The sequence below is a fragment of the Belonocnema kinseyi genome, chromosome 9, assembly GCF_010883055.1.
Source record: "Belonocnema kinseyi isolate 2016_QV_RU_SX_M_011 chromosome 9, B_treatae_v1, whole genome shotgun sequence".
NCBI lineage: Eukaryota > Metazoa > Arthropoda > Insecta > Hymenoptera > Cynipidae > Belonocnema > Belonocnema kinseyi.
In genome coordinates, this window is record NC_046665.1 from 17575622 (window position 1) to 17601822 (window position 26201).

Here is a 26201-nt window from a genome sequence, read left to right on the forward strand (position 1 = left end):
CATGTAATTAATTTGGAGTTCTCAATTGTTTTTACATTGTTCAAGGTGGTTTTCCAACTTGTAAAATGTTTTTGATGACGAGGGGAGGGTATGCATGACTTAGGGGTAGTTTGTCGGGTACGTATGATATATTATCGAAGAGCAAAAAAGAGAGGAAAAAAATATCAACTAACAGTGTTTTCTAAGTTGTATTATTTGTTATGCTTTTTCTTACATATAGCAAGGATATAAGCTGGTGACAACATCTTCGCACGTACTGTAGGGCAGCCGTCCTTCTCCAAACAGTCTGCACTGTACTCTTTCATACTGTCATTCTTCACTGGATCGGTCTTTCATTATTCTTCACCTGAAGGAAGAAATAACAGGTTTGCCACCTGATATTTGGATGATTCTCAACACATTTAATTTTGGACTTAATCTATTTCTAACCTTCTCCAGTCGTAAGATGACAACTTTAATTTACCCATAATGAGAGAGGCGCGCTTTGGCGAACAAAATAATAATTCATACTTCAGTACTTCAATGGTGATTTATTGACATTTTATTAATAATTATGCTCTCGCACAATCAAATTTGCTCGCCTTGTCAGAGCACTTTAAAACTAAAGTAAATCAGTTCTTTAGTTTGCAAATTAAGACTTTTCAATGTTAGCTGAATTATCAACAACTTTCAATTTAAATTGCTCCTTTTGTTAAAATGGATACATAATTCTCTAAGTTATCAGAGATTTTTCAGGCGTTTCTACGCACTGAAATCAATTTTAAGAAAATTGGAAAAGCCAACCTAACAGTGGAACTATGTCGGCTGAGCGTGAGAAATTGGAATATTTCACAAAGTCTAAGTATCTCGCTATTGAAAATGCTTATCTCAATGCGCGAGATTTTTTATATAATCAATTGGTCTTTCTTAATCCTGTTAAACTTCCTCAGATCACTTTACCGGAGTTTTCAGGAGACTACAAGGATTAGGAGAATTTTCGCAATTTATTTAATCCTTTAATAATTCAAAATGATTCCTTGTCAAACGTAACAAGACTGCACTATTTGAAATTGTGCTTAAAGGGCGAAGCTGAAGGTTTTTAAGACATGTTTCGATAACTGATGCTAACTTTATCTCCACGTGGGAGTCGCTAAAGACTAGATTTTACAACAAGAGAGCTTTAATCTCAACTCATTTATAAGCCTTTATCAATCTTCCCAATGTGTCGAATAATATTCTGGAAGACTGAAAAAAACTTGCGCGATAAAACAAATGAGTCAATGGCGGCACTCAAAAATCTTAAACGCTTAACAGAAAATTGGAGTGATTTACTTGTTTTTATAATGGCTAAAAGTTTTATATTGGTACTCTCAAAGAATGGGAGATGCTTATTGGTTCTAGCACTGATTATCCTACTTATCAATAACTTGACTCATTTTTGGAGACTCGCATACGTATTTTGGAGGCTATTAAAGATTCAAAACCTGGTGCAAGTTCTCAAGAAAAGAGTAGGGCTTCCAAACAATCGGGAGTTAAGAGCCACAATGCAACTTCTAGCTCAAAGTGTCTCCTTTGTATGGATAATCACTCTTTATTTAAATACAACCAATTCAAAGCTCTGTCTGTGGACAGGCGTAGGGCAGTTGCTACAAATAATCATTGTTGTTATAATTGTCTCACGCCCGGACATCGACCTCATAATTGTGTTAGTAAATTCAAATGTTACAAGTGCGGTAGGAGACATAATTCTTTGTTGCATTCCGATCATTATAATTCGAGTCCAACCTTACAACCAACTAACTCTGCATCGGTTACTTCTCAATTGGTAGTTACAGGTTCTCTCGCGTCACAATCAAATGATCCCGGCGATTCCCGGCACTGGAGGAAGCAGACGATAAAGTTTCGTTTCATTTTTTGAATAATCATCAAAATTTATCGCGCTCAACCTTACTCGCTAGGGCTGTTATTTCCTTCCAAGCTGAAAATGGAAGAAGTCACAGATTTAGAGTTTGTCTGGACCAAGGATCTGAATATTGTTTTCTTACCGGGAGAGCAATCAAAATATCAAGTCCACGCTACGAAAAGATTAAAGCAGTAGTATATAGAGTTGGAGGAGTTAATATTGGTTCTTCAAGAAAGTTAGCAAAATTTAATTCAATTCCTACAGAAAAGAACTGTCCTAAAGCCCATATTCAAGCTTTAGTATTATGACACCTTACATCCTATGCTTCTCCTGTAAGATCTAATGTGGGGATTGAAGATCAATTAAAAGAGTTAGGGTTAGCAGATCCATATCCCTTTAGGTCCATCAAGTTCATTTGATTTTAGGAGCCGATAAATATGGCTCATGTTTACTTCCTGGTCTCCAACAGGGTATAATGGTTTCTTTTACTGCGCAAAGTACCGTTTTTGATTGGATATTATCTGCGCCGGCTTCAGTCACAAATAAAATAGAAATTAACATTCCAGTTACAGCACATCAGGCTATTTCAGCACAAGTCTTGTATGAAAATTTAAACTGGTTCTGGGAGTTAGAGGAAGTTCCCTTTAAAAATACTTTGACGGATGACGAGATGTTTTGTGATGAGTATTTCGCCACGAACTACCAACGAACAGAAGACGGACGTTACATGATACGCTTACCTTTCAAAACTGGTCCTCCCATAAAAATAGGTACATCCTTGGAGAGAGCTAAGATCATTTTGAATCAAGTACTTCGTCGCTTATCAGAGAAATCGGAATTATTGTTACAATCCTCCAGCTTCTTATCAGAATATGAAAGCCTTGGACACATGGAACTTCTTCGAGAAAAGGAATTGGATAGTTTTCCACAAACTGTGTATTTGCCTCATCAACCTATCTTAAGAAAAAGTAGTTCCACTACTAAATTGAGGGTTGTTTTCAACGCTTCCAGTTTAACTTCCAATAATTCTTCCTTGAATTCTCATCTTCACATCGGTCCCAAGATTCTGAATGATTTGGTTTCAATCATTATTAATTGGAGATCACATCGGTTTTTTTATATGGCTGACATTGAAAAAATGTTTAGACAAATTCTAGTTGACCCTCGGGATTTCGACTATGAATGAATTGTCTGGATTTCTACTGATAAAAGGCTCGTCGCTTACAGGCTTTTAACCGTTACTTACGGTACTGCCTGTGCTCCTTATTTGGCTAACAAAGTGGTTAAGCAGTTAGCTTATTATGAAGGAAATAGATTTCCTTTAGCTCAAACTATATTAGAAAATAATATTTACGTCGATGATGTTTTGTTTGGTGCACATAGTCAGATTGAGACTAAACAGGCGCGAGCTCAAGTAACACTGTTTTTAAAGGCTGGTGGTTTCCATTCTCGAAAAAGGGTCGCAAATGAACCCGAACTATTGCAAGATTGTCCCTCGGGAGAACACAAACATCCTTTAGCTGAGGATGCTCATCTGAAGGTTCTAGGTTTATTTTGGGATCCTGAGTCTGATTCATTCCTTTTTAAAGTGACTTCTTCTTTAGTCGAAAATCCAACAAAACGGATTGTTCTTTCATTTATAGTCAAGTTGTATGATCCTATGGGTTGGATAACTCCAGTCATAATAGTGGCAAAAATGTTAATGCAAAAACTTTGGCTGCGTAAACTCGACTGGGATGACAGACTACCAGATGATCTTAAAATTCAATGGTTAAATTATCATGGTTCTCTAGAAAAATTAGAAGCACTTAAGTCCTCAGATGGACACGACAACTTCAGACAAACTCTGAATTCAAGCTTCATGGCTTTTCTAACGCTTCGTCAAAAGCTTATTCAGCTTCCGTTTACATTAGAATTCTTAGTAAAGATTTAAAACAGACTCATGTTTGCCTACTAATGACTAAATCTAAAGTAGCTCCTGTTAAACATGTATTAATTCCACGTTTGGAGTTGTGTGGAGCTGCGTTGCTAACTAAGACACTTAAGTTTGTCATGGAAACTATGTCATTGGATAAAATACCTGTTTACTGTCACATTGATTCCGTAACAGTTTTAGCTTGGCTAGGAAAACATCCTTCCAATTGGCCTGTGTTTGTTGCCAATAAAGTTTCCCTAATTCATGAGCTGGTACCTCGCGCGAAATGGCGATACATTTCTACTAAATATAATGCATCTGATTGCGCTACACTGGGACTCACGCCCGAAAAATTGATAAGGCATCCCTCATGGTGGCAAGGTCCACTTTGGTTAACTTTGCATTCCTCAAAATGGTCTGAATATATCCACGCAGCCCCCACGCAATCAAATTTAGAACAGCGGCCGCTAGAGAGTTATCATGTTTTGAGTGTGTGCAAAAGTCCATTTAACGTGATGCTTAAATTCTCCTCTTGGCCAATATTGCTTCGCGTAACTGCTTATTGTAAAAGGTTTATTGATGCCTTTGTGTTCAAAGACTCAAAACTTAATAAGCCTAAACCTAAATTTTCAACCATGTCTCTTAATGCGTTTGAAATCCAACAACATTAACAATTTGTAATCAGTTGTTGAATAAGTGCAAACACTGTGCATCTATTGCAAACAGTTTTAAACATTTTTGTTTACATTTTTTCGAATTTGAAAAAAGTTTATAATAAAATGTTGCAAAACGAGCGTTTCATCTTATTTGGACAGGATTATTCTAGGGAATTGAAAAATGTGTAAAAACAATATTTTGTACATAAGAATTTAAAAATGATTTCGGCCAGGCTTATAGCGAGTAAAAATGATTACGGAAATGTGCAGAAATTGTCTGTATATTCTAAAAAAAAATGGAAAAAACACATTTTGTTCAAGAAGTTGACAATTTTTTTAAAAAAATTTCAAAGAAATAAGTGCTTAATACTGATTTTGCTAGGCTTAGAACAATTGAAAATGATTAAAAAAATGTGTTTAAAAATGTGCAAAAATAATCTGTATATTCCAAGAAATGTTAAACATTTTTTTCGATATCCAAAAATGTTGGAAATAAAATTCTCCAGAGATCTTATTTAAAAGTACCAACCTAAATACACATTTTTGTAATAAAAACTTATCACCTAAGCGTAAAGTTAATAATTTTCAAGATAACAGACCTTTAACTGAATTCATTAAATCGCGTTATGTAAAAGTCATTATTGATAGAGGAAAAAAACGTAATTTATCGACTTGGATTTCAGAAAATATAAGAATAATAAGGTAATACATTAATTACGAATTTACATTAATTCACAAAAATTTACCAAGGATTTCAAACATTTCATAAAGATTGCAAGGATATCAAAGATTTGAAAAAGGCGTATACATCTGAATTGAAACATTTTCAAAGATTTTAGAACTTTAAAAAGAGTTCAAAGTCTTTAAAGATTTTAAAAAGGCTATATTAAACCAGGTTAATAACCTCAAAAGATTTTACACAGTTTAGAAATACGAAAATATAAGAATATAATTAATTCTAAAGACTTCAATAATTTCAAATATTTCAATGATTTCAAATGAATACGAAAGATTGCGAAAATATTTGAAGAATGTTAAATTAATTGAAAAGGTTTCAACAAATTTGAGAAGATTTCATACGATTTCAATTATTTCAAGCGAAAACGAAAGATTTCACACACCAAAATTAAAGAAAGTTTTAACAAATATTTTAAAAATTTCCAAAGATTTCATAAAATTTCTCAAAGATTTCTGATTTGAAGGAATTAAAATATTTTCAACAAATTTTAAAAGATTGCAAAAGGTTTCACAGAAATTGTAATATTTAAAAAATATTTTAAGTATTTCAAGAGATTTTAACGAATTCACAAAGAATTCAAAGATTTGAAAAATTGGGCGATAAAAAATGAAATAGCGCATTTTTTACATCTATAACAAACGGTTATTTCATGATTTAATTAAAAAAAGGAGACCCGGAAAAACTTTCATTCTTGACCTGGAAAACCTGAAAAAGGCCTTTGATCTCGTTCCTAAGAATCACTGGACAGTGGACAGCCTATTTAATACAGTTTATAAATGCGAATAAATACGTGAATTAGTTTTGGGCGGGGAAACAAAAAAGTATTACTCCGTCTCCTCTTGAAACTTGAGCACCCCTTGTATGCACAAAATTGCACTGATTTTATTGCACCGGGTATTATTTTTACTTTCACCTTATTATGCGAATCTCATTTCATGAGACCTATTTCCCGAACCTTACTTCAGGAACCTTATCTTGCGAAACTTATTTCACGAACCTTATTTTGCGAAAGCAGGAAGAATAATTGTGCGCGTATAGGTCCTCGTAAGAATTTATAATCGTTGAAAAAGCCCTTATCTCGTCATAATCTGATAAAATGAAATGCTCGGGCACAGCTGATAATTTTTGAAAACTATCAGCAAGACAACTCAAGCAAAAGTATAGAAAATATCTTTACTGGGCAGAATTTAAAGTATCTATTTACCCTTCTTCACTTCTTTAGGTCAGGAAATATGTTAATGTAAAATAAGGTCGGGAAGAAATATTATGTCAAAATATTTTAAAATATAAGAGGTATTTTGAAGTATTATCTCAATATTTCTGAGAACAATTTGATCTTCAGCACTATATACTACAGCAGGTAAAGAAAAGTAGTTATTATACGATGCCTTGGAGGCTCGAGACCTTTTAAATTACAAACCATCATCGTTAGAGCCACACAGCTCACGCCCACGTGGGCGTGAAAGTAAAACTTTTGCTGACTAATAAATGATCAAATAAAAACACTGATATCCAAAATTGAAGAAAAAACATTGATGCAACGAAAACATCGATGTTTCGATGTGTTTTGATGTCAACGACCTATCACTAATTTTGTGATTGTGAACTCTCTTTTATTAAAGCTCTTTCGACTTTAACGAACACATTCTCATCACGCATCTCGTGATTCGTACTAGATTTAGTCCAAAACGTCAACTTTTGTTCCTTATGCTCAACACTTTTATATCAAATATAATACATTTTTATGTACCTCTGCCTGGGGCTGCTTATTCAGACATTGTAAAATAAAGTACAAATGTTATTTATCATAAGTACTTCAATATTTTTTTCTTATTTTGCATTAAAAATCATTCTTAGTTGCGCTAAAACATGTAACATTTCAATAGATTTATATCATTACAGTTCATAATATGCATGGAAATTAAACCATACTTATTCTTATTGCCTTTTTTAAAATAATTTTTTCTAATTTTAATCTTGTTTCTTACGATTAAAAGAAAAACTACGTTTTCTATCCAAAAAAATATTCATAAGAATATTAGTATATCTGTTTAGTATTAGTATAAGAATATAAGTATATCTGTTTTGTTTAAATAAATTTTGTCTCGTTTATTCTCAGAGCTTGTATCATTTGTACACAAATTTAATTTTTTATTTTCAATGTTGTTTTTCACAAATAAAACAAAAAACACTTATCCTACAAAAAAGTATTTCTTGGCAAATTTGTAGATCTTTTTTAGGTGCACAATTTGTGTCGATCTATCTCCTTTCGTATCTTGCTTTGTTTGGACACATAATGGAGTTATGGCTTTTTCATTGGCTTCACATTTTTATTTTCGTTTGGTTTCTTGGATTTTGAAAATCTATAACTTTGATCATTTTTATTTTATTAAAAAAGTGATTGGGCTCAATTGTTCTTATTTTTGTCTACTATAAATAGCTGTCGATAGAACTTTGAAATCTTGAAAAAAGTGGTCTAAAAAATGTTGAAAATGCTATAACTTTTTTCTATTTTTATCAAAAATGGCTGGTTAATGAACTTGATCTTCATTGTTGGTCCCTTAAACTGTGTGTCAAAGCACAATCTAAACCGGCTAGAGTTTCAAAAGTTATACGCTATACCCTCACAGCAATATGATATACCGGGATATCTCATTTGATCCCATTTATTTCCCAGGTTGTCCCAAGGATATCGCAAGAATAACCCGTCGGATATCCTGCAAGACGGAAATTAGGATATCCCAGGAATAACGCCAGGATATCCAGGGTAACTCTGGGACGTTTACAGGATATTCAAATGTCCCAAGTCTCGCTACCGTATAGTAAAGTCGGTATCAACATAGAATTATGTATTGCTATTTTAGCTTTATTTGATACATTTTTACTTCTGATAAGGGGACCTGCTCTACTAATAACCTTCTTACCTTCGTTTTTGAGTCTATCTAATTCCTCATGTATCTTCCCGTCCCTGGTAAAATAGCTACCAAGGTATACGAACTTATCAACTTGTTCAATTCTCATCATTCAATAAAATATTGCATAGTGTTTTCTCACTCTTCCCTTCGAACACCATAGTTTTTGTTTTATTTACGTTAATTTTGACGTCCATGCTCTTCATGCTTGCATTCAGTTTATTCAACATTCTTTGTAAGCCTTCGATTGACTCTGCCATAACAACCTTATCATCTGCGAACGCTAACCCACGTACCCTTACTGTTTCGAGATTCACACCCTCTGGATCGAAAAGAGCCATTCTTAAACACTTGTCCATAAATAATATAGATAACCATGAAACATAACGCATCCTTGTCTAACTTCTTGAATAATATCGAAACAGTCACTCAATTTCCGATTCACGCTTACACTCGCTTTGCTACCCGTATATATTGTTTTTATAGCTTGTAGGAGCCATCCATTGACTTCATACTCTTTCAGGACTTCTCAAAGTTTACTTCTATCTACCTTGTCAAAAGCTTTTCCTAGGTTAACAAATGCACAGAAAACTTTTTTTCCTAATTATATCTCTAACCTCAGTGACACAGACTTTCTCAATTGAGTTTTATAACGCATCGTGTTAAACACCGCAGTTGTGGTGTCTTATAGCTTCATCTCCGAATTGTTTCCTAAAACAGTCTCTGAAAGCCTCTAGTATTCCGCCTGCATCAATAACATTTCCCCCCACTATTTCTCATGTTGACAAATTCTGTACTTTTATTTCCTTTCATATCTTTATAAGGCAGTTTCTTGCTTCCTTCAAATTCGTTTTGTATTTTCTTCTCTTCTTCTGCTCTAATTGTATCTTTACGTTCCTTAACTAATCGTTTGAGTATCCTGTTGTCGAGTCTATAGTCATTTCTACGTCTATTCCCTTCTTCATTGCTAAGACCTGCGATGTTCAAAGTTCTCCTGTACGCTTCTCTCTTTGCTTTTTGGGCAGCCTTAATTTCATCATTCCACCACGCATCACCAGACACTCTTCCTAAAACTCCGGTACCACACACTTCGATCACACACCTGACAATATCCCGTAACTGTGTCCAGGTGCCCTCTATATCTTTGTCTTTTATACGGTCCTCCCATGTTGCCCTATCTATGCTTTCGATTATCTTATTTGGGATATCTATTCGCACATCCAGGTTCTGTAGGTTCTCAATTTTGATTCAGAAGGTAATGATCAGTATTGCGTTCAGAATCCCTCATGACCCATGTATCTTTGACAAACTCTCTTAGCCCTTCATCCGCAACAACAAAGTCAATTATACTGCGATTATTTCTTTTAGACCAGGTGTATATGTAGATCATTTTATGCCTAAACCAAGTGTTTGTAATAAACAAACCCCTTTCTAGGCATAGACCAACTAATTTGTCTCCGTTATAGATTGTTCTTGGATCCCCAAAATTATCTAGTACTCTTTCTGTATTCTAATTTTGGATGCCCACCCATCCGATTATGTCTCCTAGTAGAATTATTCTTTCCCCATCATCGCAAATATTTATTGTGCCATTTAAAGTGTCCCAGAAGGCGTCTTCTACTTCTCAAGGATCACTATCAAGTGGCGCGTAGCATGCTATGATAAATAGTCTTCTGATTCCTACTTTTATTATAGCCCACAGCAGGCTGGGAGATACGAAATCATGGTCGCCGAGATGCTGCTTTGCTCTTTCATTCAAAATCAGACCTACTCCTTGTCTATTATTCACTGTCTACTCCTGAACATATTTCAAATCAGCCTTTTAACACGCCGTTTTCTGTGTCTTTAGTTACGCATCCTTTTTTCTTTGTTTCAATAATTGAAATTATTTAATTTTTTCATCTAAATCTCGCTTATCACTATTTTCTATCATAGTTAGGTTTGGACCTAAGAGAAAAAAATATTTTACTCGAATGCGAAAGACCTTATAAACAAACAGAAAGTTCTAGAAACGAATTGTGTTGATTTATTGATTTTCACCCATGTATGATATTAAATTTCCGCTAAAATATAATTACGCCGCTTGCCACTTGACGCCACCATTCACTTGTCAGACCTGTCAGCTTAGAAATTAAAGTTATATAGCAATCAATGACATCCAATTCAATATAATTTATTAACATCATTTTGATTTCCTTATGGGTATAATCTGAATATAATTAGTTGATTAAATAAATATACTTCCCTTCTTCATCCCACTGGCGGTCTCAATAACACACCCTCTGTATTCATACAATCAGCGGGATCAATAATACCCCCACACTTTTCGTCCTGCTAGCGGGACTGTTTAAAGTTGTGATGTTTCGTCTTTATGAGATTTTCTGCGATTGAAAATTATTAATCTTACAAAAATGTCTATATACTTGAAATAAAACTTGAACTATTCATTATTTCTAACGATTCTTCTCTGTCTATTCCTGATCTGGCAAAATTAATTAGTCATAAACATAAACATAAAACAAAATGGTCCTTCGAGCCGGATAGAAGATCGTGAAAAAAACATTTAAAAGTGTAAAATTGGTATAGAAAAGATCGAAGTGAGAAATTTTATTAAGTGACAGCACAGGAACTAGGTGGAAAATATGACGGCTTGAGGTTACATAGCAAGGATAAGCTGGTGACAACATCTTTGCATGTACTGTAAGGCAGTCTCCTTCTCCAAACAGTTTGTACTATACTCTTTCATGCTGTCATTCTTTACTGGATCGGTCTTTCATTACTCTTCATCTGAAGGAAGAAATAACAGGTTTGCGAGCTGATATTTGGATAATTGTCAACACACTTAATTTTAGACTTCATCGATTTCTAACCTTCTCCAGTGGTAAGATGAAAACTTTAATTTACCCATGATGAGAGAGGCTCGTTATGGCAAACTAAACAATAATAATTCAGGCCGTAGTAGTTCAGTGAAGATTTATTGACATTTTATTAATAATAATGTTCTCGCACACTTAAAGTAGCTCGCATTGTCAGAGCACTTTAAAACTAAACTAAATCAGTTCTTTAGTTTGCAAATTAAGACTTTTCAATTTCAGCTGAATTATCAACAAGTGTCAATTTGAATTGCTCCTTTTGTCAAAATGGATCCATTATTCTCTGAGTTATCAGAGATTTTTCAGGCTACTGTCAAATCCCGGATAGAAATTTTTTACCAACGCTGGAAGAGTTGTGAAACCCTGCATCTGGAGATTAAAGCTGGAATTACGTCGGCTGAGCGTGAGAAATTGGAATATTTCACAAAGTTCAAGTATGTCGCTATTGAAGATGCTTATCTCAATGCACGAGATTTTTTATATAACCAATTGGTCTTGCTTACCCCGGAGACTAAGGCTAATGAAAGTTTAAATCAGTCTCAAATTATTCGTCATGATTCCTTGCCTGTTAAACTTCCTCAAATCACTTTACCGGAGATTTCAGGAGACTACACGGATTAGGAGAATTTTCGCAATTTACTTAATCCTTTAATAATTCAAAATTATTCCTTGTCAAACGTAACAAGACTGCATTATTTGAAATTGTCCTTAAAGGGCGAAGCTGAAGGTTTTTAATACATGTTTCGATAACTGATGCTAACTTTATCTCCACTTGTGAGTCGCTAAAGACTAGATTTTACAACAAGAGAGCTTTAATCTCAACTCATTTACAAGCTTTTATCAATCTTCCTAATGTGCCGAATAATATTCTGGAAGACTGAAAAAAATTTGCGCGTTAAAACAAATGAGTCAATGACGGCTCTAAAAAATCTTAAACGCTTAACAAAACATTGGAGTGATTTACTTGTTTTTATAATGGTTAAAAAGTTTGATATAAGTACACTCAAGGAATGGGAGATGCATATTGATTCTAGCACTGATTATCCCATTTATCAGCAACTTTCCTCATTTTTGGAGACTCCGATACGTATTTTGGAGGCTATTAAAGCTTCAAAACCTATTGCGAGTTCTCAAGAAAAAAGTAGGACTTCAAAACAATCGGGAGTTAGGAGGCACAATGCGTATCCTTGGTAAGGAAAATCACTCTTTATTTAAATGCAACTAATTCAAAGCTCTGCCTGTGGACAGGAGTAGGGAAGTTGCTACAAATAAGCATTGTTGTTAGAATTGTCTCACATAATTTCCTGTTGCATTCAGATAATTATAATTCAAATCCCACCTTACCACCAACTGACCCTGCATCGGTTAATTCTCAATTGGCAGTTTCAGCTTCTCTCGCGTCACAACCAAATGATCCCGGCAATTTCACCCTGAGGGTGAAGGGGGGGGGGGGTGTCAATCAAGTTTCGCTTGAAGAAGCAGACGATAAAGTTTTGTTTTATTTTCTGAATAATCATCCAAATTTATCGCACTCAACCTTACTCGTTACGGCTGTTATTTTCTTCCAAGCTGAAAATGGAAGAAGTCACGGATTCAGAATTTTGCTGGGCCAAGGATCTGAATGTACCTTACCTGGCTCATGTTTACTCTCTGGTCTCCAACAGGGTATATTGGGTTATCTTACTTCGCAAAGTACCCTTTTTGGTTGGATATTATCTGGGCTGGTTTCAGTCACAAATAAAATAGAAATTAACATTCCAGTTACAGCACATCAGACTATTTCAGCAGAAGTCTTGCATGAAGATTTAAACAGGTTCTGGGAGTTTGAGGAAGTTCCCTTTAAAAATACTTTGACAGATGACGAGATGTTTTGTGATGAGCATTTCGCCACGAATTACCAACGAACAAAAGATGGACGTTACATGATACGCTTACCTTTCAAAAACGCTCCCTCCATAAAAATAGGTGCATCCTTGGAGAGAGCTAAGATCGTTTTGAATAAAGTACTTCGTCTTTTATCAGAAAAACCGGAATGATTGTTAAAATACTCCAGTTTCTTATCAGAATATGAAACTGTGTATTTGCCTCATCACCCTATCTTAAAAGAAAGTAGTTCCACTACTAAATTGAGGGTTGTTTTCAACGCTTTCAGTATAACTTCCAATAATTCTTCCTTGAATGTTCATCTTCACATCGGTCCCAATATTCTCAATGATTTGGTTTGCTATGGAATTTCCGTTAGTGGAGGATGCTCAGCTAAAGGTTCTAGGTTTATTTTGGCATCCTGAGTGTAATTCATTCCTTTTTAAAGTGACTTCTTCTTTAGTCGAGAATCCAACAAAACAGATTGTTCTTTCATTAATAGCTAAGTTGTATGATCCTATGGGTTGGATAACTCCAGTCATAAAAGTGGAAAAAATTTTAATGCAATAACTTTGGCTGCGTAAACTCGACTGGGATGACAGACTACCTGATGATCTTAAAATTCAATGTTTAAATTATCACGGTTCTCTGGAAAAATTAGAAGCACTTAAAGTCCCTAGATGGACACGACAACTGCAGACAAACTCTGAATTCGAGCTTCATGGCTTTTCTGACGCTTCGTCAAAAGCTTATTCAGCTTCCGTTTACATTAGAATTCTTAGTGAAGATTTAAAACAGACTCATGTTTGCCTAATAATGGCTAAATCTAAAGTAGCTCCTGTTAAATATGTATCAATTCCTCTTTGAAGTTGTGTGGAGCTGCGTTGCTAACTAAGACACTTAAGTTTGTCATGGAAACTACGTCATTGCTCGAAAAATTGATAAGGCATTCCTCATGGTAGCAAGGTCCACCGTAGTTAACTTTCCATTCCTCAAAATGGCCTGAATATCGCCACGCAGCCCCCGCCCAATCAAATTTAGAACAGCGGCACTAGAAAATTAGCATGTTTTGATTGTGATCAAAAGTCCATTTAACTTGATGCTTAAATTCTCCTTTTGGCGAGGATTGCTTCGCGCAACTGCCTATTGTAAAAGGTTTATTGATGCCTTTGTGTTCAAACACTCAAAACTTGATAAGCCTAAACCTAAATTTTCAACCATGTCTTTTAATGCGATTGAAATCCAAAAAACTGTTATATTTTGGATTAAATTTGTCCAGGCAAACTCCTTTTCTAATGAGATAAAAGCTTTTAACGAAGAAGATAGGGTGGTGCCAAAGAACTCGCTATTAAAAAGTTTGAATCCATTTTTGGATTCCAACAATCTCTTAAGGTTACATGGAAGACTACGGCATGCTCCTATCAGTTTTGATGAGAAGCATCCCATCATTTTGCCGCGTCACCACATAAGTGAGCTTATCGGCAGGCATGCTCACCTTCGATCTTTACACGGTGGTCAGCAATTAACTTGACATACGCTCAGACAGCGTTACTGGATTTTAGGAGCTCACTCTTTGATTAAACGACTGATCAAAGGTTGCCTAGAGTGCACACGTGGGAGAGCGGCTTTGTCTCAACAACTTATGGGGGACTTATCTGAATTTAGAGTAATCCCAAATCGTCCATTCACACATTCTGGTGTGGACTATGCAGGCCCATTTAATGTTCGCTTTGCTTCCGGTCGTGGCAGAAAGAGTTACAAAACTTACGTTGCGCTTTCCGTCAGTTGTTGTACGCGAGCTGTCCATTTAGAACTCGTTTCTGATTATTCAGCTGTCGATTTTCTCGCCGCCTTTCAGCGATTTTCTTCAAGGCGAAGAAGACCTGTGCACTTGTACAGTTATAATGGTACGACATTTCACGGTGCTGGCCGGGAATTAAAAAATTGTCTTTTGAATCTTAGACTGGACGCTTATTTGCATAATGAGTTCGCAATTCAAGGTACTTTTTTGCATTGCATACCACCTTCCGTTCCTCATTTTGGGGGTTTATGGGAGGCTGGAGTTAAGAGTTTTAAACACCATCTGAAAAGAATTGTATGTGCACATACTCTTACATACGAAGAGTTTTATTCCCTGCTTACTCGTATAGAAGCTTGCCTTTACAAAAACGGTACAAACGGTTCAACAAAGAGCTAAATTTTGTGTTCGGTGATATCGTTCTTTTGAAACATGATTCGTTGCCGCCTTCGAGATGGTTGGTAAGTCACATAGTTGAATACTACAAGGGAAAGGACGATTTAGTACGTTCTGTTCGCGTAAAAACTGCCAGTTCGGACTACGAACCTTCGATTACTCAGATTTGTCTGTTACCAGTAAGAGCGAAAGAAATGAGCGAAATCTGAATAACTATTATTAATTAGATTTATAAGAAATTATTCTGTAAACTTAGTGGATTATGACGGGCGGCTAAAACTATTAAATTTTTGTCACATTTATACTGTTTCTTTACGACGAGCGGCATTCGAGTTGTAGACAAATACTCGATTAAGCACTTCTTGTTTTTTCTTTTCATCGTGCAGTTACCACTCACGAGGCGGGCGGTGTGTTTAAAATTGCGATGTTTCGTCTTCATGAGATCTTCTGCGATTGAAAATCATTCAGTTTATCGACATCGCCTATTTCAAAGCTATTTTCAGTTTCCTTATAATTTAAAGGAATGTTTGAAGTCACGTAATATCTCAGTTTGAGTGCGTGATGATAGTCTTGTCGCTTCAGAAAAATAGTGTGCGAGCAGCAGTGAATCGCGACAGATCGTAGTCCGATCTTTTCGGATCATTCAAGTGATTAACTCAATAATGACATTAAATATTACGTCTTACAAAAATGTCTATAATGTCTCAAAAAAATCTCAAAATGTCTCAAATTTACAGCGCCTTAACAAGCTAGGCTACGCGAGTTCGAACAGAAGTCTGGACGAATGGCCAAAAAAAAAGGCAAGCGTGACTAGCAGTGAAGGGGAGGAAAAAAGGAAAAGAGTGGCTGGGGAAGATGAGGTAGAAAGGGATCAGGAGAACAGGAGAGTTAGAGTTAAACGGAAAACACCAGAGACATAGAGGGGTTGGGGGATGTTTGAAAAGTTGGAAGCTCTAATAAAAGGGTTTAGAGAGGAAACAAGAAAGAGATTGGATGACATGAATAGGGATATGAATAGGCAGGGAAACGATGTAAAGGGGGAAGTGAAAAAGGTAAGAGAAAAATAGGAAGAATGGGATAAACGCTGGAAGGAGAAAGACAAGGTTTGGGGTAAGCTGGAGAGCATTGAAAATAGACAGAGAGAGGTTGACGAACAGAGATCTATTGAGTTAAAACAGTTGGAAGAACGGGTAGGCAATCTAGAAATTAGGAATGAGCATATGGGGAACAACAGAGAATGAGGAAATAGTAAAAGGGAATGAAAAGAACGTTCAAAATTAAAATGAAAGATTGAAGAAAAGACACAGTGAGATTGAAAGAAGATTAGTAGGGGAAGAAAGGGCAAAGAGGAAAAATAACATAGTAATTAAGGGATGAAAAGTGGAGTGTGAAACGGGAGAAGTGGAAATAAAAAATCTTTTGCGAGTCATTAGAGTGCAGGTCAAGGTAGAAGGAGTCAAAAGAATAGGAGGGACGAAGGAAGGAAAAGAAAGAATGTTTCTATTAAAAGTGTGGAGTGAGGAGGAGAAAAAGAGGGAGGGGTTTCGAAACGGCAAATGTGTCAGGTTTGAAGAACAAGAATAAAGGGTTTTGGGAGGAGTTAGAGAAGTGGGATGTGATTATGATGAGCGAAACTTGGACAGATGTGAAGGACTGGAAGGGGAAAAAAACTGTTGCCGAAAGGTTATGTGTGGACAACGCAAGAAGCAAGAAAAGAATACGTTAAAGGGAGAGGGATGGACGGCATGGTGTCAGGGGTGAAAAAAGAATTATCAGTAAAAGGGAGAAAAGATAAGGACATGAAGGAAAGGGATGGAACAATGGTAAGAAAAATTATAATTGGGAAAGTAGAAATAGCGGTGGTTCGTGTATATATAAGAAGAGGGGAAGGGAAAGGCTTGAGTGAAATAAGGAGGTGGATGGAGGAAAAGAAGGAAGAATTAGTTTTAATAGAAGGGGACTTTAATGCATGGACTGGCAAACAAGAGGGAGGGTTATGGAATGAAGAAAAGGAAGCATATATAAGGAACTCCAAACAAAAAGAGATGGACAGGGAGGAGAGGAAGTTACTAGACAAGATAGGATAAAGAGGATGATTTATATGCAATGGCAATAAGAAAGGAGATGAGGAAGGGGAGATCACATTCATAGGCAAGGGAGCAATAGTAATAGACTACATCTTTACTAAAGAAAGAATGCGGCATATGATGGGGAGTATGAAGGTAGGGAATAAGATAGGGTCCGAGCACTTCCCGGTCATAGCTACGCTAAAAAGAGACAGCAGTAAGCGCGGCAGAGGGAGAAAGAAAATATGGTGGGAAAGAAACACGAACATGGGAGTCTGGGGGGTAGATAAATTAAAAGAGTTTAAACAAATGATGGAAAAGGTTAGGTATGAAAAAGAGGAGGGAATAGACTCGTTAATTGAAAGATTAAAGTGGTCGATTGATAATGTAAATGACGAGCTGGGTACTAATGGAGAAAGAGTAGGAGGAAAGAGAGGCTGGTGGGACGAAGAATGCTCGGAGAGTAAGGAGGGAATGAAAGAGTGTGTAAGCAAATGGACAAAAAGGGAAATGGAGGAGGAGGAGTATGACAGGCGGAAAAGAACATGAGAAGATGCTGGAAAGAAAAATACAAAGGGGAAAGAAAGAATATAAAACAGAAGTGGAAAAGCGATCAAAGAATGTAGGGTATGGGAGGTAGTAGATAGGGATAGAGAGGAAAGGAAGGGCGTTAACGAAGAAATAGAAATGGAGGAATGGACGGATTATTTTAAGGGTCTATTGGGGGGAGAGCAAAATTAGATCAAAGGGGAAAAGTGTAGGATAGTCCAAGGAGAAATGGAACGAGATAACTAGAGAAGAAGTCGATGAGGCAATAAATAGGCTAAAAAGAAACAAGGAGATAGGAGAAGATGGGATGGAGAACGAAGCGATGAAGTATGGCGGAGAAGGGATTAAGGATGGGATCTCATGTCAGTCGGCTATAAAATATATGCAGACATCTTAAGAAAAAGGTTAGAGAGTCAGGTACAACAAAAAGAAAGTATCCCACATAATCAGACGGGATTTAGAAAAGGGATGGGAACTATAGACAATATCTACGTACTTAACTACTTAGTTAACCGAAATTCGGACAGAAAGAAAGGGAAAGTAGTAGCTTTGTTTGTAGATTTCAAAGCAGCGTTTAACTCAGTGAAGAGAAAAGTGCTATGGCAAGCAATGAAAGAGAGGGGTGTAGAGGAAAAGTTGTTGGAGAAGATAAACGAAATTTTGACTGAAACCAGGATCAGGATGAAAATCGGAAAGAAAAAAGGGCAGGTTTTCTGGACAGGCAGAGGTCTAAGGAAAGGGTGCCCTTTGAGTCCGTTACTATTTAGTATCCTGCTGGCAGACTTAGAGCAGAAGCTAAAGGAGAAAAGAAAAGGAGGAACGGTTTTAGGTAATAGCAAAACTATACTCTCTAGCATACGCGGACGATGTAGTTCTGTTAGCAGATTATGAGAAGGGGATGAACCTAATGATGAGAATCTTTGAAGAGTATGTGGGAGTAACAGTTCTGACGGTGAACGTAGAGAAAACCAAGATGATGTGTTTCAGAAAGAGAAACACCATAATAGACTACGTTTGGAAAATGAACGGACAAACAGTGGAAAGGGTGGAGGAATTCTGTTACTTAGGTTTTTGGTTTGAGGCAGGAGGGGGAAACCAGCTGCAGGTAAGAAAAAGAATTGAATGTGCGAGTAAAGCAATGGGCAAAGTATGGGGTAAAGGAAAGAGAAGGTTCAAGAACGATTGGAGAATGAGGGTCTGGTTGTTTGATGCGTTGGTTTGGGCAGTGTTGTGTTATGGTGTGGAGATCTGGGGATGGAAGGAACATAGGTAAGTAGATAGAATGCATGAGCGATTTCTGAGGTGGGTAATGGGGGTTAGCTAGAGTTGCCCAGGATATATGTTAAGAGAAGAGTTAGGAAGAGAAAATATGGTTACTAGAAAAATTAAGAGAGCGTGGAGGTTTGAAGAGAAGCTAAAAAGGGGAGAGGGAAGCAGAATAATACAAGCATGTTTGGGCAAAGTTCGGAACAATAAAGCGAGAGGCAATTTGGGAAATTCAAAATGGGGGGAAGAAAGAAAAATGAGAAGGGTTTGTAATATTAGAGAAGGGGTTGTGGAGTGGCAGAATATAGAGTTATAGCTATTAGTTAAACAAGGAGAAGAGAGATGGGCAAAGATTATAGATTCGAGGTACAATAGATGGTATACGATGGTCAAAGGATTGACGGAACCAGAATATCTGCAAAAAATAAAAAGGAAGAAAAATGGAGTAGAGTTGTATGGTTTAGAATGGGAGAAGGAGTGAGAGTATGCAGATATTGGATGGATGAAGAGGAGAATTTATGTAGAGTATGTGGATACGAAATGGAGTCATGGGCACATGTATTAGAGAGATGTACAAGGGAGAAAGAGGGACAGTTGAGTGTGGATGAGTGTGTAAGATGGACCTTGGATGGTAATGGACAGGAAGTGATGTAGATGAATAAATTGAAAGAAGTAAGGGAAAGCAAGGGAGTAGGGCAGAGCCAAACGGGTGATCGTGAAAAAGAACAGTAAAAAGCGAAAATTGTTTTCAATATCGTGGAAAATGCATTTTTTTATGGTAAGAAGAAACGGAAGCCCTAGAAGCTCGCTTATGTTAAGAATGTTACTACTGTTACTATTGCTTATCCTACGTAATGCGAAAGAATAGAATATAAGTAGTAGTTAAGTTAAACTAAGGATGGGATTGTAAATATACAAGTGTGTCTACTAAATTTTGGCCACCAAATTCCCGGATAATTCCCGCATTTTTCCCGCTTATAAATATATACAATCTCCTTCTCATGATATAATCATACATAAAATGCCCAGTGAGTTGCAACATGTTTAATTTACTTATGATCGCAAACTCTTTAATTGCTCCTCAATAGATGCAATCTCATTACTAGTATCTGCTAGTAATTTTACTTTCTTACTCTTCCATTCTTTCTCTTTTTTATCCATTTCCCTTTTTTTCATTTTGATATTTTCTTCTAAAACCCTTTGCTTCTCCGTTTTTCCAGAACATCCTTGCATTTTCCGTGGACATTCCTCATAGAAAGGATCAATTCCTTAGATATATTCAACCATGTAACTCCTCCTGTCATGGTAACAGCTTCGTGAATTATCCGATTTGCCACTAGGGTTCCTTCTTTTAGGTTTTCAACGAGAATTTCCTTGTTCACGGAAAATCCTCTTTCTAAATGTGCATTTCCATGAAACAATATAAAAAACATCTTGAATATTTTTTGAAGATGTTCGGTTTTTTCTTCCTTTTTTGTCGAAAGTAGTTGCATCCAAAACTCGTCTAATCTTGTTTCCTTCCGAGAAAATATCTTCATTTGCTCAAGTACGTAGTAATCTGACAATAATGTCTTATATTCTCGGTCTGCGTTCTCAATTACAGTGGCGGGAAGCAAATTGGCGCTGAGAAGAATGTCTAAGGCTGTGCGTAAATTCTCTTCTGCTGATGTTTTAGCAGAAGCCACAATTGCAGGATTAGGAATGGTTAATGCTTTTGTCAAAGGTGGAGACTTCTGTAGTAGTTTGGCTACTAGATACTGGAGACAGGTTCGACAATCTTGCCGGAATAATAGTATTTCTTTTTGAGAGACACCTTTGCATTTTTCTCGTGCAACACGCGTAGCATATCCCAGATCAATATCTTCAGAGTACTTTAGATTAACGAACTGCTTGTCAACTTTCTTCATCAAGTCAATACTATGCAAATTCGTTTTTTCCATCACGTCTTTTTTCACAAAACGTGTCGTGCAATTCTTTAATAAGAGACTGTCATGCACAAAAGGTGCTAAAGGAGCATTCGATTGAAATTCGGTCAGAAATGGTTCCAAATCCTCTGCCAGAGAGTGAAAAAAAGCGAGCTTCGCTGGTAAGAGTTTGTCTTTTAGCGTTTCCGCGACAACGGTGAAACTACTACACGACGGCTCTTGTCTCGCTTTTTGTACATGTTGCACATATTTTTTCAATTTGGAAGACAGTCTTTTGCTTTTCTTGATACTTTCCCGTTTTCAATCCATCGAACCTGTGCAGAACTGTTGAGGGAATTCTGTGCAATTAGTAATATCAATGAAGTCACCGCGGCGTCAAGGTATTTCCTTGAATAAATTAAAAGAGGCCCTCAAAAACTCAACTACGTTCCAAATGGTCTTTCGAATGCCTGTTTTGAAAGCTCCATTGACTACATGTAGTCCACATGAACCTAGTTCCAACAATTGCGGCAAATCAAAGTTGGTTCGCAACTCCGATTTAAATAGGCGAATAAGTTTCCAATTAACATTAGGCCCGTCCATTGATATCTGAAAAACTCTGATGATTAATTTGTCCGAGTCCAGCCTTAAATCCGCCAAGAAGATCGGTAGCTTTGGTATGATGAAGAAACACGGAACTTAAATACCGAGAAGTTACTTTATTTCTTTCATTGTTCCAAAAACGAATATGCCGGTAGCTCTGGTATGATGAAGAAACACGGAACTTAAATACCGAGAAGTTACTTTATTTCTTTTATTGTTCCAGAAAAGAAAATACAAGTCCATTTGGTTTTTCTGTGCTATTTTATTTAAGTTCACGTCAAAACCGACGACAATATGTTCGAGAAATCTAACTTGATTTTCTAGATGTTTTTGGAAATACGGAGCTACGCCATTTACTATGCTGTGAGATATTTTATCCTCCTGCAACCTCATATTCTGAGAAATTTCACTGTCAGGGAACATTCGTTTGAAAATAAAAGCATCACTTTCTGCACTTCGCAAAGAATTTTGATTCATGACTGTTTGCAAAAACCACAAAGTTTCAGCTTCCGTCACCTTATATTTAGAAAATTTGAAGCTCTCAAAATGCGTTATTAAAGGCGATGAATTTCTATTCGATTCTATACGTAGAAATGTAGTAGTTGGATGTGCGAGTTTTGGAAAATTACTAGTAATTGCTGTTGACGAGAGGTTTGAAGTCCCAGAGCTTTGCGATAAATCCATGGAAAAGGAGGCATGAATACTGGCAGAATTCTCAGCTAAATTGAATAATTCCTCATGTCTTTTAATTTTCATGTGGCTTTTAATGGCAGTACGACCCATAGATTCAAATGAGAAACTTGTTTTACAAAAAAAAAATCAAGTTTCCAAGCTCTTTGGAAAGTAGTTTGCCTCGGCATTGTTAGAAAATGTAACTGAGCTGAAAATAGTCATCATATTTCTGGAATTTATTTAAATTCACAAGCAATATGGTTGACTTTAATATTGATTAATAAATAATTCAATTTTAGATATAATTTTTAAAAATTAAATAGAAAATAACTCATATAAGTGAATAAATAACTTTTGATTGCAAATGTTGAAGCGTTGATTTATTAAATTTCAAGTTTTTTACACAGATTAAAAGATATTCTTATGTTTAAAAAAATCGGAACCAGAAAATTGAGAAAAAAATCTTACATCGAAGTTAGTTATTTTTGAAATTTAGAAATATAATAAATTTTGTGCATCTAATTAAACTGTATGTCAGACATTTATTAACATTCGTTAATACTTTCAATAAAAAAGATGAAAATAGTGAGTCGAAAAAAGGGAAGTTTAAGAATTTATAGATAAAGATAAAAGAAAAGATATGTGTTTTATCTATTGCGAATGATAGTAAATATATACATTGTTTGTTTGTGAAAAGATAGTAAAATGTCTCAAACCTATTTGTTTGGTATGGTGCAGTTCTCAGTCGAGATTTTAAGTACACATTAGGAAAAAATACTAAAAAAAGGCAGTTGACAAAATATTTGCACGCACCCTAGAGACCCTAACCTTCAATTTTGAACTTTGATTATCGCAAGACTTATTCTTATTGTGGCCGTTTGAATTAGTTTTATTATAGCATTATAATTGAAAAAATAAAACCAGACATTTTTGATTATGAAAGAAATAAAAAATAAGAAATCTAAAAGGAAAACTTACCAAATGACATATCGAATATCTTGCCAGCACTAAATAAAGCACGTTGCCTAATTTTGTAAAGCGTGAAGTTATCTGTTAGATCTAAAGTCTAAACAGATGATAGCCAGTGATCGATCGCAGCAGCGATCGGTTGAAATACTCAATACACTAATCTCGCAAGTTTTTCGCGCGCCTTTTGAATAAAAGTATCTAATATCCGCATTAGTATAACATTTAACAACAAAACCTAATCTGATTTATTGTATAATCTCAAAGGGACAATACAAAATTAAAAATTATCAGGAAATAAAATTCACTTCCCGCATCAAAAATAAATTCCCGGAATTTTCCGGATTTTTTTCAATTCCCGAATTTCCTTAAATTCCCGCAAAGTACACACTCTGTATATGTACAGGGAGCGGAGGTTCTCAAACCCGTCAAAGGGAGAGATTAAATACATACAACAGCTTAAGGTTAAAAGTTGAACTTTTTAAAATAAAAATTAATTTTATTTTTGAGAGATTCATCATATTAAATGAAAATTCGTATCGTTTTAAAAATATAACTAGTTTCTTTAAAATCACTTTTTAAGAAAAAAATCAACTATTTCAATAGAAAATAGACTTTCTGTAAGAAATAATTATTTCCACTTATATGCCCTGCAACTGTAGATAAAGTATTCCTATGAATACGCGATTTTTCCTCCGTCTAAATATCCCCCAACGGGAACAGAAAAAGTGAAAATCCTATTCCTCTCCATTGACTTTTAAATTTAACGAAATCATTTATTTAACCTATGCTTTATTATTAAATCTTGCTATAACTTATAAATTCGAAAAATATTCAAATTTATGTTTATTTCAGTTTTAATAATTTATTTAAACGGCTTAAAAAATGCATCAAAGAAACCTATTTAAATTTGTGAATTAAAATAATTTTAACTCTAGAGAGGCGGACTTGAATTGATTAAAATTAAATTTTCAAAACTTATATTCCACATGAAGAAATTAAAACAATTTATTACACATATTTTTTGAACTTATTAGAAGGAATTAAATAATCTCAAAAATTGGACACTTTTAAGAAATAAAAAATATCTCTGTGAGGTGCGTTACCCGTACAATTAGAAGGAATTAAGTATATTGAAAACACGTTCTTTTTGGGAGAATAGAACTATGTGGCGGTCGCTATGGAAATAGAAGTAAATAAGTTTAGAAGGTATCTTATTCTTATTGTGTCATTTTAGGCAGATGGAAAAATCGCAAATTCAAAATAATAGTATAATCTTCACTTCTACGCTGAAATTTGAAAATATTACTTTTCCTCTATTCAACGCTCATTACCAAGGGTCTTTCCTGGTTTCCAGATTAAGTCTCCACACTGATTGTAAATAAATAGTGTGTAAATGTATATTTTTAGAAAGCGGAAATGTCTAGACGGATTAACAAAAAAGTATATTATAAGGCAAATCATCAATGTTTAAATATTATTATTACTATTATTATTAGTCAAGTAATATTATTAATCAATCTTTGAAATTTGCAACAAATACAATTGTTTATAAAATTAATTAATTACATTAGCAAAATGAACAATAGAAAAATATGAATACAATTCAAACTGTTTTCAAAATGCTCACCTTTATATTCAATTTTCCTAATATTAAATTACATTTTTTCATGAATTTTTTTGGACTTCTAATTACAGCCGCTCTAATTGTTACTGAGAACTTGTTTCTTCCTTTAATATTCATAAAAAAAGTATCAAGTTTTTATTGCATGCTAGTGTTTTTGCTATATATAACAACGCAAAGACAGGCCTACCTGATCGGATCGCCATCTATTGGATTTATTTGAACTACTAGTGCTAACATAGCGCACAAACGAAAATTTTCAGATAACCCTACCGATAGAAATTTCAGGGTATTCTCAGGCCAAATAGCCTGGTCGGTTTGAAAATATTTTCAGGTTCGATTTGAATGGTTTAGTCTCTGAGATATTCAGAGAGATTTGGGTCCTTTTCAAGGTCCTTTTAGTGGTCCTTTTAAGAGTGATGCGACGGTAATTTGATGTTCCTTTTATATTCGTCACGTACCGGACGGGCAGCGTTATTGAAAACTGTTGAATCGGAAAAGTAGGGGATTTACATTTATTTGAGTTTCATTTTCTTATTCTTTTTAATTATTCATTCATTCATTCATTTCATTATTTTAATTTAATGTTGACAATTCTCAATTGAAAACTCTGTAATCGTAGACAATCATTTTCTTATCTTTTATCTTGAATCTTTATTTGTTTCAAATACCCTACCGAAAGAAATCTCTGAGTTTTCTTTAGCGAAATAGCCTGGCCCATTTGAGTCTATAAACAAAGTCACTTTGGAACAAAATAGTCTCGGAGATAGTTTGAGAGATTTGGGTCCTTTTTAGGATCCTTTTAGTGGTGGTTTTAAGAGTTAATTGATGAATTTTCTCATTATACTTATTTATAGTTATAACTTATATACTGATATACAATTTTCTAGTTCAATTCAAAAATGTTGTCTTTTTTGGCGTATCTCATTCCATTTACGAGAAACGTTCTATTAATTCCCCTTTTAAGCATTAAGAAAAAAAGTTAGATATCTGAAGTCATCGAAACCCATAGATTCCGAATTATTATGTTTTAGGCTATTAACTATGAAATTAAAAAAAAACCTACTTCAAAATTTTAATCCGAAAGCTTAACAAAGGACCCTTGAGCGTCGGCTACTCTATTGAGATAGCCTATCTGCTTGTTATTTATGATCGTATTCTTATTTAAATTTCGGAAAGTATATTTTAAACCCTTCACACCATTTAAACGAGCTTCCTGGACCTTTAAAAATATCTAACTGAGTGCCTGCGGAGAATTTCTCTGAGATTCTTTGACCTAAAGAATTTTTAGTATATACTCAAAGATTCTTTTCGGTAGGGTACAAATACGAAAATTTAAAATATTATTCACAGAAAGCGGAGGAGCCTTCTTTTTCGAGGTGGGGATCTAGCCATAGAATTATAAAATTAAATGGCACAATATGGACTGTTTATACTATGTTAAAATTTAATAGAAATTATAAATATATTTCCAATCAATTTACAAGATGGAGTGTTTGCGAAATAAATCCATACTA

General features: G+C 35.2%; 1 protein-coding gene across 1 annotated transcript in view; it reads right to left on the bottom strand.

The window, feature by feature from the left end:
* LOC117180360 overlaps nt 1-26201 on the bottom strand; it is a 352021-nt gene that overhangs the window by 107575 nt on the left and 218245 nt on the right. The gene's annotated exons all lie outside the window — the stretch shown is intronic.